Here is a 17,234-nt window from a genome sequence, read left to right on the forward strand (position 1 = left end):
AGTTGGCGGTAAGTTGATTAAGTTTCTTTCCTCTAGTCTATCATTTCTAAATTAGAGACATTTAGTACAGATAACTCTCAAGTAGCTTTGTGTAAAATACAATAATTTACCTCTTCTTTCTAACTTCATCCTGCTATTGTTAACAACTGTATATGTCATCCTGAAGAATACTGACTGTCAAAAAGTACATCATAGACACTTTATTTTACCAACCTCACAGCGTTCTGTAGGCCATACATGGTAAATCATGTATTAAATTATAAAAAAAGAATACCAAGTTCTCTTTCACCACCACCACCACTTTAAAAGTTTTCTGGTATGAGGCTCGGAAGTATATATCCATTCTATTTTCTATCTTGTAACCTAGTGGCCAAAAAGTGTTCTGTCTTGTATCCTAATGGCCAAGAAGTATTCTGTCTCGTAACCTAGTATCCAAAAATTGTTCTGCCTTGTAAAGTAGTAGCTAAGAAGTGTTCTCTCTTGTAACCTAGTGGCCAAGAAGTGAATAACTTACAGGCGATTAGTAGTACTCTCAGAGAGATCTTTTCGTATAATTCTGGTAAGTACCAGGTTCTTCCGGAGTTTGGGTCAACAAAATAAATACTGAAATTAATTGTTCTTTCTCACTTTACTACGACTGAACTCAAACTATCTCTGTAAGTTGTTTATTACGGCTACTGGACAAGATGTTGGGTTATTCATTTTTGGTAACTTTTAACTCGTAGGTGGAGTAAAGACAAAACGTTTGGTCACGCTACAGTTCAACTGGCTCTTGTCGGTCATTACGTTTGTAAGTGTACATAATACGTTCCAATGTTTGGAAGACGAGACATATAATTTGTTTAACTTAGATTTAACGTGGTTAAAAAGTGATAAATATTCACAAAAACATCAAAATTTGATTTCTTTATTGTACGTACATTACACAATTTTAAGAATAAATAATTCTTTGCATTTTAAAATAAAGTATTACATAAAAGTATAAGAGTAATTTGAAAACAATAATATTCTTTTTATCTGATTTATTTAGATAATTTAATCTTTCCTTGTTACTCGACGTGTCCATAATTGTAACATTGGTTTCAATATAGCTACAAAATACATTTGACAAATTGTCACATATCTAAAGTAAAAAAAAAAAAAACAAGAAGTTTGAAAGTCGACGAGAATGTAGGATCCACCATCATGATGATGACTTCATTTGATGGAAGTTTCTGGTTACTAAAAAGATGAACAAATATGTAATTATAAAACACTGTACGACGCTACCAAAGCTGTTTTGTTTTTCACAGATTTCGTCTAAACGATAACACCGTTGTCTCGTTTTACCAGAATCTTCATTATAATTCATAAACGTCACAAAAATGGGAAGTATTAAATATATTTATATACTATCTATATATAATATACGTAATAATGATGAAATCTGAAAACAGAAATAGCCAAAAATGTGTTCGTTGTCAAGTCACGGGGTAGCTTTGGTTTGTTTCGAATTTCGCGCAAAGCTACAATAGGGCTATCTGCGCTAGCCATCCCTAATTTAGCAGTGTAAGACTAGAGAAAAGGCAGCTAGTCATCACCTCAGATTATCACAGAGACACTTGGGAAAGACAACTTCATGAAATAGATAATTTGGGTCTAGTTTAACAATTTCTGCTGGAACGTTATGGGTAAAGATTTCGGCAACAAGAGTATGTTACTGAAACTATGGTTTCCTTCCATCAGAAATTGTTTATTACTAGCCTTAAGATGAAGAGGTAATTTAATATATATATAAAAGCCACTGTCTATCTTTTGGTAACACATTAAAACTTTGTTAAAAATATAAAATATCATGTTATACAGAATGGTTCCATTGAACTATATGGTGTGCTAAGAAAGTAATAAGCCATTAACCTCATATCTATAGAAAGTAATGAAGACGATTTTTTGAGAAACAAAATTTAATGTAAGAAAAGAAAAATTCATTGTAATTTAGGATTTTTTCTAAACTTTATGGTAGTACAATGTATGGTTGTTTTTCTTTTATGATGATGGAGGAAATTTAATAAACAAACTCGCTGAACGAAGGAAGAGGACGTTTGAGGGGGAGGTAACAAACCCCCAACCCCTCATTTCTTAACGGGCGAGGCTAGTTACATAATAAACACCAGTGACTATGAGTCAGAAAGAATTAAATATATTTTACACCAACAGATGACGCTATATTATATTAATAAAAATATTTTTCGCCTTAGGTAACAGATTTTTAAACATTTAGTCAAAAAATGTATAATAATTTTTTATGAAACGTTAATGTAAAAAGAGTTTTAATAAAAATTCGATTTATTCATTTGTTACGATATTTTAAAGGTAGATTAGAAAAAAAACATATTTTTTATTTTGTAAATATTACTAGGAATTTGTACATTTCTCCTTTACCATAAAACTCACAGATTTTACCATCACAATTAACAATTCGCTGGATTGGAAATTTGACAATTCAGAAATATCTCTTTGAGTTTACTTCTTGTTTTTATTATAAGCCTTTGCCAAGAAGATTTGAACATACCATAAAAATATCATATATAAGCCCAACTTCTAATCAAGAACCACCTATACCCAAAAAATGTTTTATTTTTAAAATACTAGAACATTAATCAGCATTCACCGTAATATGACAGAAAATCAAGTTGTAATAACATAAATTTAACCTAAATTTAAAAACTTTCACACAAAATGTTAAAAGACGATAAAATAGCCAGTTATTTACAATGAAAAAAATTGATAAAAATGCAGACTCAGCCAAACGTTTTAATATAACATAGGCAATTTAATTATGTATTTTTTCATGGGACATAAAAGTCTTAAAACAAATAAATACATAAGTTACATGAGGCAGTTTTAAAACTTTCGATTTCGCTCACCATGAAAATATTTCGAAAACAAAAACCATCTTTGAATATTATCGCCACCTAAGTTACTTTAATACCCACCTAGATCTGAACCAAACGTTAGCCTAATATTACTCATTAGTCTATTCTCTTCTATATTTTCGTTTATTATTATACGATCGGAAATGAACGTTTTGTTTAATGAATATTTATAAATGCAAGTTACATCGATATTAAAATTATCAACGCAACATTCATTAAATCATTGATGTGTAGTAATATCTTACATTATTCCTTATTTGAAACATTATTACATACTTAGCATAAACAAGTATTCACGATATTTTGTAGACACTAGTTGAACTACTATTAGAGAACAAGTTTCAGAGGAAGTTGAACGTTTAGCTTCTCGAATGGGCCTGGCATGGCCTAGCGTGTAAGGCGTGCGACTCATAATCCGAGTGTCGCGGGTTCGCGCCCGCGTCGCGCCAAACATGCTCGCCCTCCCAGCCGTGGGGGTGTTATAATGTGACGGTCAATCCAACTATTCATTGGTACAAGAGTAGCCCAAGAGTTGGCGGTGGGTGGTGATGACTAGCTGCCTTCCCTCTATTCTTACACTGCTAAATTAGTGACGGCTAGCACAGAAAGCCCTCGAGTAGCTTTGTGCGAAATTCCAAAAACAAAACAAACAAACAGCTTCTCGAATATCCTCGCGTGCATTTGAATTTCGAAGCTTTCCACGTTAGAGACAAATTGTACTCTCGTTCACAACAATGTTGATGCTAAAAACAAACAAACTAAGGTTTACGGGTTTGATACAAAGTTACATTTAATAACTAAAATGCTATACATGTATTGGTATAAATATATTTTCTTAGCTGTCCAACCATAATTACAGTTATTAGGCGTATTGTGTTTTTAATATCATGTTATTTATTCAGTTTCTCAACATTTCTTCTTGAAAAAACAACTAAGGGACCGAATAGCGAATGTAGTGTTAAAATATAATACGTCTAATACTAATACTGTAAACTGTACGATCCGACGAATGGAGATTGTTCCAAACGCTTTCTTTCTTTTAATGAAAAATATAAATAACTTGGATATTATTCAAACCTAGTATTTAATTTTCTGATACTAATGTTAAACTTGTTATTTAAATAGTTACAAAAATGCTTTGACGAGGTTAGGTATACAAAGTAAAAGAGAACACAACAAGGATTAATTTAATTCCTAGTCTTCGAAACATTAAAATTCTGAATTTTAACAAAAATTACACAAATTCAGTACCTTTTTTTCCAGATTCTTTTTAAACTGTCCATTTCTGATTTATGTGCTTTTAATTTTAAATACGAAACTGACAATTAATAGGATCGTAAAAAACAACAATAACAAAAACTCAGCAGCTTACGTGAACTTTATCACATACTTTAAGACTAAAAAATAAACTTTACTCGTAAAATTATCATAAAGTTAAATAGTTCTGTTACGTATTTCAACTAGATGAAAAACGTCGCCGAAACATAGTCTAGAATACACTTGTTAGTATTTAGTCAGTAATCCACAACATAATGTTACGTACTGTGATTCACATCTACAGAGCACACACTTAATTTTTCAATCACATTAACTCTATACATCCCAACATTAACTTCACATGTGAACAAGAAGAAAGCAATCAAATATCATTTCTTAACCTCAAAATTACAAGAACTGATACACAATTTAAAACAGAAATCCACCGAAAAATCACCCATACTGGACTATATATTCCTTGGAACTCAGCACATGAAACAAAACAAAATTCAGCATACTAAGAAACCAAATAAACAGAGCCATAAAACTATTCTCACCAGATAAAATGAAGGCTGCATTAGACAAAATAGAACAATACTTCATCAACATCAATAAGTTTCCTTCACAAACCGTAGAAAACATTATACGCAAACACCTAGACAGAAAGCAAAATCAACTAACAAAAGTAAATATATCTCACGAATTAAAAAATCACGAAACCATATACTGCTGCATACCATACATTCCCGACATCAGCAGAATAATAACTAACATTTTGCAAAAACTAGTAACAAAATATGACATTCCAGTTAATACCCAAATCTATTCCAAAACCGGGCACAAAACTAAGGTCTATACTATGTAAAAACTACACTGACAAACACCACACCAACATTATTTATAAAATACAATGTGATAACTGCCGCGACTTCTATATTGAAGAAACAAATAGAAAAATGGAAACCAGATTCAAACAACACAAAAAGTCACCTTCACACATTTTCGAACACTGCAAATCAAATAAACACAACATAACCATAAAAAACACCCAAATACTCAATAAAATATTATATATTAAAAATAATATAATAAATAATAAAAATAAAATAACTAATATAAAATTATATAATCAAACATCTAAGCACGCTCTCTACATTCCGACACTCAGTTACACAACCTCCTTCAAACATGTGGTCAGCTATCGGTCAGTTACCTCTTTCTTTCTTTGGGAACCTCCTCTACATAAAAATTTTCTCAATCCATACCAGCCATTTTTACATGTATAAATTTAACATATCAGACTCAGGGCAGATGGTCTCAACTCTTTTTACTCTTACTTTATCTCTTGCAAATTTATTGTTTTTGCTTTTAAAACGTTAATAGTGGCTTCTTCCCATACATTTTCAGTTTCAACTCTTCAAATTTAAGAATGTACCAATTTATAGTAAGAAAATTGGGTTTTAAGAAACATTTATCATCTATGTCTGTAAAATATATACTTTCAGCATACCAACACAACCTTAAATGTGGCAATGTCCGATTGTATTCAGTAATCTGACACTTTGTTCATCAACCTCTTCTTCTACCTCTATACCATACACAGAAACATCTTCCTCTCCACTATTCATGGATGAGGTTTGGCTAACGCTTACGGATCTGGATCCTGCGAGATCAATCCTCAATTTGCTGATTTGACTGTTGCATTTGATAATTTACCTACAGACACAACTCCTGAAGTTGTTGATTTGTCACTACAATTTGTTGATTAAACTTTCACTGGCCTGCTGCATTTGTCAATCCGGTCTGTTGGTTTATCAATTTCTTCAAGAAACGCCTTGAGCTGGCGATGATTAAGTGCATGACCCCAAATGAAGTTCACTGCAGAAATGACTGGTTTCAGTATGCAAGAAATATCTAAGTCTTTTCCACAGAGTGCTTGCTGATGTATGATGCAGTGTATGAACAGAGCGCTTAGGAGTTGAAGATCTTCCAACTGTTTCCTGATCAGCCCCTCCAGACCCTTCTTTACTCCAGCCATGTTTTTTCTCCATCAACTGTTACACCTCTAAGCTGATTCCACTGAAGGTTATAATCTTGCAAAGTTTTATGCACTTCCATGAAAAATATCTTCTCCACTTGTTCTTCCGTGCGTGCTGCAAACTGATGCCAACTCTTCTGTGATCTCAAAGTCCAAATTAACTCTACAAATGAACACGAGAAGTACTCGAGAGATCAGTAGACTCATCCTGTGCCAGAGAATACTATAAGAAGTTCCTAGATTTTTGGCGTATCTTTAATGCGATGTTCTCTCCAAGTTCTTCTGCTCTCCGTACAACTGAAGTTGCTGAAAGGCTGATACTTTCAAAGAAATGGGCTTTTTCAGGAAACAGCTCATTTGCAGCTTCCATCATACACTCTTTTATGAAGTTGCCGTCAGTAAAAGGTTTTCCTCGCTCTGCCATCCGTTGCACTATTTTGTAACTTGTATGAGTGACAGATTCATTTTCAGTAAACTTTCTCGTGAAGAGATTCTTTCGAAATTCAGAAACACGTTTCATAGATTCAAATTTCTCAGAAAGGAGCTTTCCTGAAAATTTCAAATATGTTGATAGATGTTTTGTTTCATAGTGACGCCGAAGATTGTACTCTTTCAAAACGACAACACTTTCGGTACACATCACACAAGTATCTTTCTGGTGTTTTGTTTCCACAAAGAAGTACTTTTCTGCCCATTCTTCATTGAAAGCACGACACTCAGAGTCCACTTTTCTTCTTTTAAAAGCAGCCATAACGATGGGTGAAAAAAACATGATCTGAGAATAAAAAACAGAACGCTGTGAGAAACGTATTGTACAGGTCCAAGAACGCACAAACAAAATATATTGAAACGTACGTTTGCCACGACACTTTCCTAAGAACGAGTTACGAAAAGCGCATAACCCGACTAATAAGAGAAATGAGCTTGCTGAAGCGGTAACCCTCGGTTGCTGAATTTACAAGACGAGTCGATAGGAAAAGGGTTAAGTCTGTTCTTGTTTTCGAAATCCTAATGCTTTCATAGATTCGTGCCTCGATATGAATAAACGGGCAGCAAGGACGAATGAAGAATTTTCCTATTGGTTAAAAATGCGCGTGACAGCCTTGATTCTTTTTATCATAACGTCTTGTGTTTGCCAGCTTAAAGCGACCATCGGTGTGATTTATTTTGTTATGACAGTCGGACATTTTAATATCACTTTTTATTGCCAAGAGGCCAGCTGCTGGTGGGCCGTACAAAATGACCTCGAGGGCCATATCTGGTCCGCGGGCCGTAGTTTGGTGACCCCTGATTTAAAGAAACGATCTATAATTTTGTTTTTTGAATTTCGCGCAAAATTTACATGAGGGCTATCTGCGCTAGCCGTCCCTAATTTAGCAGTTTAAGACTAGATGGAAGGAAGCTAGTCACCACCACCCATCGCCAACTCTTGGGCTACTGTTTTACCAACAAATAGTGGAATTGACTGTTACACTACAACGCCTTCCCGCCTGAAAGGGCAAACATGTTTGGTGTAACAGGAAGGTAATAAGTATCCCAAAAATAAATTAACTTGGTAGAAGAAAAATAAAATCGCCCTAAACGTACAGAAACAAAAAACAATTTATTTTTTTTTACGAATGCAAATTTTATCAACCGTTGCAAAAATAAAATACTCAAGCTAAAGAAAATATCAATCAAAGTGTTGCGTAAATTTAAATTGGAGGGTTTACATCTTAAATATCTGATGATGTATTTGTTTGTCCTTAAAGTGAAATTAAATAAACAAATAATCTTGAAATTCTTCAAAATTCTACTACAGTTTTTCTACTTTGTGGCCAAAAAGTATCTTCCCTTTCCAACAAATAAACATCCATTGGCAATCTGCAGGCTTACAACGCTATAATTCGGGTTTCGATATCCATGATGTGTACAGCACAGAGAACCTATTGGGTATCTTCGTGCTTAACCAATACAAAATCTTACTTATGCCAATGAATCATTAGTTTAATTACCCTGAGCTTTTAAAATCCGTTATTTTAAACACCGCCGTATACAATCACTCATTGTACTGTAAAAATGTTTACTTCCAAAGATTAGCTCCCCAATGGCACAGCGTTACGTCTGCGGACTTACACTGCTAAAAAATGGTTTTGATATCTCTTATGGGCAGAGCACAGATAACCTATTGCATAGCTTTGTGTTTAACTACAAACAAACAAAGAAACTCAAATATTAAGCATAAGAACAAGCCAGTTCCAAATACTTTTGATGTTCGAGACGTGCTTAACTTTTGTTTTAAATGTTATTACAGACAAAGTCTACTTACTTTCCCATTCAGAAGAACCCTAATTAACATGAATCATTATTAATAAACGATTAACCCTTCATTTGTTCAATAATAAAACAAGAAAAAAATACGTGAATACAATACTAAAAATCTTTGATAAGATAATCACTAATTTTCTCTTTATTTGACAAAAACATCATGTAGGAACCAGTGATACACTAAAATGCACTAAGTAGGTGTGCAAAAACGGTTATTAGCGAAATTTTCAATATAAAACAACAGTCTCAAATCACCCCAGACAAACAAAGTTATTGTTCGCTCTTTAGACAATTTCACAAAAGTTGTCCAATTTAGATTCATTATTATAGCAGTTGTATTTTGTGTTAAAGGTTTGTTGGTAGTTAACAATAAACCTACGCAAGGGAAATTCTGTACTGTGTCCACAAGGGATATCGAAAACCGGTTTGTAGCATTGTAAATTCAGAGACACACCGTTGAGCAACTGAGAGTGTATTTAAAAAAATCGTAATTAATTCTATTTTTATTTACAATTATTTAAATTAAGTTGTCTCCACAGTATATGATTGAGACAAAATTAGTTACTTATAATGAATTATTAAAATGGATTGAAATTAATTTTCTACCCGAATTTGTTTTTCATATTTTCTTTACAATCGTATACCACGGTGGCATAATGGTTAAGGTGTTCAGAACGTGAATCAAAGATTTATGGTTTGCGTTCCTTTGCCACGTAAGGTACTCAACACTTTGGTGGCGTGAGTGCTCTATAAGAATGGTAGTCAGATCCAATTTTTTTTAATCTTTTCATTCAATATCAGAGCTCATCAACTGACTGGAAGGTAAAACTTGTGATCAAAACAAGCTTTGTGTACAAAATCCAACGACTCGTATGAGCTGATAGTATCTAAAACCAATTTCGAAGAAGTTTTTTTACAGATGAGTGTCATGCAACTCTTGATAGACCAGATGGGTGGGTCAGGGGAAGGCTGAAACGTCATCAAGGAAGAGAAGGAGGAGTGATATTTTGGGCTGGTATCATTGGTAATGAACTTCAGGGTCCATTTAGAGTACCTGATGATGTAAAAGTGACTTCTGAAGCCTATGTTGCATTTTTTAAGGACAACTTAAAAACCTTGGTATAGGACCAAGTCTATGGGATTCAAAAGAAAAGCCATTTTTATGAGATATAATGCCCCATCTCATGCTGCTCATGGTACATTGAGTTATCTTGCAAAATTAGGCTTGAAAACTAAATAACTTACTGAATGGCCAGCTTCCTCTCCAGATTAAAACCCTATAGAGAATTTGTGACATATCATGAAACTTACGATTTATGCTGGTGGAAGAAAGTTTACATCAAAGGATGATCTCTGGAATGTTGTACTATCATCTGCAAGGGATGATACAGCAAAAGACATTTAAAAACTGACCAACTCTGTCGATGATAGGATCATCAAAGTCGTGTCAGAAAATGGTTGTTATATCAACCAATAAATGAGGTATCATCTTCTGATTCTTATGTATAAGGCTGTTTGTGGGTTTTCTTTGGTTAACATAGATTAATTGTATCAGTTTTATTTATTATTACCTCCAATGGCTGTTATTTTGTGCTGTAGAGTCAGTCATTTGCCAGGAACTTGCTTACTTATTTTCCACTGTATAGCTCATGGCATTTTAGAAAACCTTGTTTGTTAGTAGATTTCGATGACAATTTCACAGCTTGTGTATAACAATATGGAAGTTATTCTGCATAAATTTAACCTAGATCATAAATATACTTTTCAAAATATTGGTATGGACACACCTTGCACAATGATTTGGTACGCACTTTACTGAACTGTGTGATCATACCTCTTCACATATCATAAAACTTCTTTTATCAGTTTAATACAAGTTATTTCATTCGTATTTTTAAAATTCAGTGTGTAACTATTAACGACTTGCTCGTCCTCAAAGGTAGCCACTTTCATCACGTGGTAACCTTCAAAATATGTACCGAAACAATGACAAATTTATCTCAACATAATTATTCAACATAATGACTCAGCAGTATATTTAAAGTTACTAAGTTGTTTCACGGATATTCTTTTACACATTTTTATTTTCTCTCATGTACTGTCTGTTGCTGCCCATTTATGCAGTTCATCTCTTAACTAACACGTTACACAATTTCCCTTCTATAAGAGGCCCCCCCCCCTTCAGTGGCACAATGGTATGTCTGTGGACTCCCACCGCTAGAAACTTGGTTTCGATACCAGTGATGGGCAGAGCACAAATGGCCCATTGTGTAGCTGTGTACTTAATTCCAAATAATTAATCAATTAGAAGTCTCTTTTCTTGGCCGAAAAGGGGAGGAAACTTTCTGCTGGTTCGCCATTGATTTTGAAAGACTGGAGTGAGATAACGTTGCAAAAAGAGGATATTTATGCTTCTCAAAATCAAACCTAACAGATGAATCCTGACACTGAACGTAAAGCTTCTTGGGCAATAATTTGTAAGAGCCTGAAGAGAGATCTGTAATGCTATTTTTTATGCGACTCTGATTTTAAGTCATAGTGTGAGATATAACATTTGCATTTAACTTTGTTTCTTACAATAATTTTTCCAATGCTTCGATTGTATTTGGCGTTTAAGTTGTAAAGTCTAGGATATTTAATAAGTTAGCACGAAAATGAAGTTTTATTTCATGAACTCTATAATTTATCGTTAAATAAGGCGACGGGTTGCTAGGTGATAATGCACAATTATAAAGTACAATATTAATTTTCGATATAAACCTCTTAAACGCATAATGAGTTAAATTATTCACTTACAAAGCTCCTTTTGCCAAGTGCGAGTCATTTCTTGTGGCGTTGGCGAAGAGATACTTAGACATGTAGTCACTTTTAATGCTGCCCATCGCCAAATCAATTTATTTACTTTTAAAAGTTGTTTTTACTTTTCAAAAACATTGTAATATGCAAGTCAAATTTTGTAATTGACAAAAAAGTATTGAAAATTGTATATTTAATAGAAAAAGTAAAACGTATGCATACCTATCTCCCCGGCTGGGAATAGAACCAAAATCACAGGCTTAACTATCACGTATACTGAAACATTTGTTGAAAAAACTTCAGGATATCCTAATATAGCATTTATGAAAATACTATGGAGTTTATAAAATAATGACTTACAGCTAAATGTAATAATACTTCTTCTAGTATTGTTATTAGACAAATAGAATAATTCACCATAAATGAAAAATGAGGGACATTTCCCAAAGTGATTCAATTTAATGTGATTAAACGTTACAACACACAGTACGCGCTTTAAATCCGTAACTAAACTGACTGTCCCCACATTGTACTGGAATTTCGAACATTAGACCCATCCATAGTCAACAACTTAAAAACCTGACGTGTTTCACAACAGTCTAATATGCTACCATCAATATATATAATTACAGTATTTTTCAAGTGTCAAATATACTGAAACGTTTATTGACATAACTTCAAGTGTGAAAATACGACTTTATTCAATGTATATCATAAATAATGTACATACATTCTACTTTTAAGTATTTTAAGAACAAAATATGTAAAAGGATTTGACAAATATTTCAGTTTTGTTGCTTTTTACTATAAAAGTTATTCAATTGTCTGAATATAAAATATGTATTTGGCTATAATTATTTGTATCAGATTATTTATAAATTGGGGTTGGTATCATATTAATTAGTGACTAATGTTTCTATAACGTTTTTTAATGATCTGTTACTTTATCGTGATATTTAATCATTTGGTTTTGTGTCACATTATTCAGTGATTTATGTTTCTATGACGTTATTTAATGATTTGTGACTTTATCATGATATTTAATTATTTGATTTTGTGTCACATTATTTAATGCTTTATGTTATTTCACATCAGTTTGTGATCTGTGTTGTTAACATGTTCAATTATTAGTACTTGTAAAAGGTTATTCAGTGAACTATATTGGAACCATGTTACTTAATTATTAATATTGATATCAAGTTTTTAATGATCTGTGTTTGTATCACATTATTTAATAAACCATGTTTCTCATTTTATTTAAATTTTTGTTTTTATATTACGTTATTTAATGATTTGTGTTTGTGTCACGTTGTTTAACTATCTTTATTTAAATCACGTTCTTTAATTATTTATATCTGTGTCATGTTTGTCAATGATTTCTACGTGTATCGTGTTATTTAATTATCTGTATTTCAATATCATTATTGAAATACATGAGTTTGTATACTGTTATTTAATGATTTTTGTTAGGATCAGATTAGTTAGTAGTCTCTTTTTGTATCAACTTATCTATTTATCTGTGTTTTTATAATGTTGCATAATGTATTATTATATAAAGTACTTTAATAGTAAATTCTAATATAACGTTATTTTGTGATATGTATTTGTATCACATAATTTAATAATCTGTTTGTATTGCATTATTTAATTATTCGTGTTTCAATCAGGTTATTTAAAATATCTGCTGCTATAATATTATGTAATTTTCTCTGTTTGTTTTGTGTTTTTAATTATCTTTTTGTGAATCGCCTAAATTAATTATTAGTATTTTTATTACGTTATTAAAAGTATTTTTGTATCACGCTATTTAATTATTAGAATTTGTATAGAATTATTAAAAAACTGTGTTCGAACTGCATTATTAAATTAACTGTTTGTTTCCCGTTGTTTAAATATATTTTAGGGGTTTAATAAGGCCTATCATGACCAGGTGGTTAGAAAGCTCGAGTCGCAGTCTGAGGGTCGAGGGTTCGAACTCCTCGTCAAACCCAAGATGCCCTCATTTTCAACCTTGGGAGCGTTATATTGTTTCAGTCAAATCATCATTCGTAGCCCAAGCATTGGCGGTAAATGGGGATGACTAGTTACCTTCCGTGGAGTGTTACACTGGTAATTTAAGGTAGCGCATATAGGTCTAGTATAGCTTTGTGCGAAATTCAAGTCAAACCAAACGGTTTAATGAAGAATAGGGGTAGTGTTATGTTATTTAAAAACATGTTATATCGTGTTATTTCTGTATCACGTTACTTAATTATTTCTGTTTCTAGTATATTATCTTCTGATCTGTGACCTCCACCCCAGTAGCACAATGTGATGTCTGCGGACTTATACTACTAGAAACTGAGTTTCGATACTACAGAGCACATATATCTTTTTGCGTAGCTTTGTGCTTAATAACAAGCAAACAAACTGATCTATGTTTGTATTACTTTATTCACTGTGCCCTTATACAGTTCTGAGAAAAAGTGTCAGGAGAAGAGAATATTTTTCGTTGGGCTAATTCTTCTATGCAGTAACAAAATGTAAATTACAACAGTATGCTAATGTTTCACTGATCCCTATTAACAAATAAATAGGCTAGAGTAAGAAAACTTATCATTCTTTATAGTTCCCATATACCAAATACCAAGTAAATGTCATAAGTGTTCTGCTTGAATGAACATACTGATCAAATTTAGGGTCTGAAACGACAGTCATGCAGTGTCTTAACTATATAGAAAAAAAGCGACCGTGATTCCGGTTTATGGTAGAAGTCAACTTCGTTGCAGTAGACAAACATACCTTGATTTTTTAAGACCATCTTTAACACCATATATTACGTTTTGTTATCTTGCCATGACCAAAAAAAGCATAGATAATTTTCAGTAGAGCAGAGTGTTCACATAAAAGCTTTACATGATACTGGTTGAACTCACCGACAAATTGCAGCAAACCTGAAATGCTCCCCAAACATTGAGATCGAGACATGTAAATTGGAAAATAGGAAGAGAAGAGGCAGAACCTCTAATTGATACTGATGATAAGTATCTTTGTTTATGCAACCTTCAAAACAGAAGGAAAACTGACACTGGCCTCAAAGATGAGATAAACGACCACGTAACAAATTACAGAAAGGTGTACATATCTACAGTATTAAGAAGACTCGATGAGAAGGGAATATTTTGTCGTTTAATAGTTTAAAAACTTTTACTTCAGTTTCTATTTATTGTCAAGAGACTGAAATTAGCTAAAAAGTGCAAAAATGGACTGTTGCTGATTAGAAAAGGGTGTTATGGACGGATGAATCCAAATTTGAAATATATATTTGGTTCAAGCATAGGTTGAACATCCTGCAGAAGAAAGGTGGAAGATACTTACATCAATGTATAGCACCTACCATGAAGCATTGGTGAGCCAGTGTGATGATTTGGGAGTGTTTGTGTACTGAGGCAACAGGAGATATTTGCAAAATAAATGGAATAATAAATCAGTGGAAGTACCGTCGGATACTAATCTATCAAGGTATGCCCAGTGGTTTAGGTATCATTGATAAAAGATTCTAACACCCCGAAGATAATAACCCCAAGCATTTGCCAACCTATGCATAAATTACTTAGCTAGAATAGAAGTTTAAAGAGTCATTCCAATGGTGTACCGGTCCCCACAGTGCCCTGATCTCAACCCGAAGAGCAGATCTGGGATTAGATAGATCAAAAGTTACTTCCAAAGATACTTTAAGAGAGTGTATTAAAGACATTGGGAGTAACATCCCAAAGGACAATTTGATTAAATATGTTGCAATAATATCTGAAAGACTGTCTGCAGTTATTAATGAAAAAGGGGGAGACACACAGAATATTAACTGTTTACTGAACTCAAGCACTCTACTAAGTTCCTGTTGGGCTGTGTATGGAGATCAATAAAATTTTAATGTTTCATCTGTGGTTTATCTTCCACTGTTCTTTGGAAGGAACCTGAAATCTAATTTTTTTACTTTGTCCTAACACTTTTCCACAAAACTGTAATTGAAATACCTGTGTTTGCATCACATAGTTTAAAAAGGCGTTTTACATCAGTATTTAATCGTCTTTCTTTATAAGTTATTTGTTTTTGTAACGGGTTATTTAATGATATGTGTTTGTTTCACGTTTTCTAATTAATTGTGTTATTATTACTTAATCATTTGTATTTATATCGCATTATTTAATGGTCTTTGTTTTAAGGATGTTTTCTAATTATTTGTATTTGTATTACGTTAATTAGCAATCTGTATTTGTATAAGGTAATTTAAATATTTATGTTTGTTATGATGTTATATTATTACCTCCGTTTACATCACATTGTTTAATGAATTCTATTTTGATGACGTTATATGATAACCTGTGATTATACTAAGTTATTTAATGACCCGTGCTTTTATCAGTTTATTTAATGATGTTTTCATGTTGCTTTACTTAACTGTTTGTGTTTGTATCATATTATTTAATTATCTATGTTTGATGCATCTAAAGGCTGTTCGTATCTGAAGATGATCTAAGAAGGTCGAAACATTGTACTCTACTTTAGTTTAAAAAAAGTTTTAATACCCATACCAGTCGTCTTGAGATACATAAATACGGATAGAATTCTTAGAACAAGAATTTGCTAGATATGTGTTGGTTAACTTATGGTGTTCTTGTCATGTATGAAACTTTTTCTACTATCTAGAATTTGTGATGTGACACATACAATTCATCTAACAATTTCGAATTTATCAAGTAAAAACTAATTCCAATACTTCAAACAGTCAGATCTATTCAAACAGATTATATTCCTCAAAGCGTCAACACATTTTCAATATAATGTATGTATTAATATTGTCCAGGTCTAGTATTACTGCTTCTGTAGTTTAAAGCAAAAGATCTGATGGTGTTTTTGTGTTCCTGGTATGTCAGTATTGAGATTCAGGGCTTATAACGCTAACGTTCTGGGTTCTGTACAGGTCATCGACTACCAGGTAACGATCGTGTAGAACAACTATATAGTTTCTATACAATTCATCGACTACCAGGTAACGATCGTGTAGAACAACTATATAGTTTCTATACAATTCATCGACTACCAGGTAACGATCGTGTAGAACAACTATATAGTTTCTATACAATTCATCGACTACCAGGTAATGATCGTGTAGAACAACTATATTGTCTCTGTACAAGTCATCGACTACCAGGTAATGATCGTGTAGAACAACGACATAGTCTCTATAGAGGTCATCGAGTACCAGGTAATGATCGTGTAGAGCAATTACAACTGTAAGCATTCTGCAAAGAGAATATATTTACAATGTTACTCTTGAGAGATATTTACAGTTACGACAGAAAGTGTTCGTGCCCCTGCGTCGTGAGTAGTTTTTTCCTCATAACTTAAAAAAATATTACGATTAGGATAATGAAAGTAGAGCATATTATAAATATTATTCTAACACACATCTACATAAAGTTTTATGTAAATTGAGCGACAAATAAACTGTATATAAACAAATAACCAAACATAGGAGGGACAGAAAGTGTTCGTGTGTCTACTCTAATGGTCAGTTTTGTAGACTTTCAGGTGAATTACTTGGCGCAATCTCTCCTCATAACCCTCCATGATCGTTTGACAGTACTCGACTAGTGTTTTCTTCCATTCTTCTTTACAGAAAACCTCCAACTCTTGCAAGTTTTGCGGATGATGCTGATGAACCCTGGTCTTCAACTCATGCCAAATGTTTTCAATTTGGTTGAGATCGGGTGACTGCGATGGCCACTCCAGAACGCTTATATGGTTCCTCTGCAACCAAAATTGCACATATTTCGATGTTTGCTTAGGGTCATTGTCGTGCTGGAAGATCCAACGACGCCCAAGCCGCAAGTTCCGAGCATCATTCTTGATATAAGGGCCTAATATATCAACGTACTCTT

At 33.0% G+C, this 17,234-nt stretch overlaps 1 long non-coding RNA gene across 1 annotated transcript in view; it reads left to right on the forward strand.

Annotated features, from left to right (window-relative positions):
• Positions 1-15,436, forward strand: part of LOC143257534 (uncharacterized) — a 28,046-nt gene extending 12,610 nt beyond the window's left edge. Inside the window, exon 3 of the long non-coding RNA XR_013031913.1 lies at positions 13,217-15,436. This is a non-coding gene — a long non-coding RNA (uncharacterized LOC143257534). The remainder of the gene's footprint in view (positions 1-13,216) is intronic.
• The last annotated feature ends 1,798 nt before the right edge of the window (positions 15,437-17,234 follow it).

This window comes from Tachypleus tridentatus, chromosome 7, assembly GCF_004210375.1.
Source record: "Tachypleus tridentatus isolate NWPU-2018 chromosome 7, ASM421037v1, whole genome shotgun sequence".
Lineage (NCBI taxonomy): Eukaryota > Metazoa > Arthropoda > Merostomata > Xiphosura > Limulidae > Tachypleus > Tachypleus tridentatus.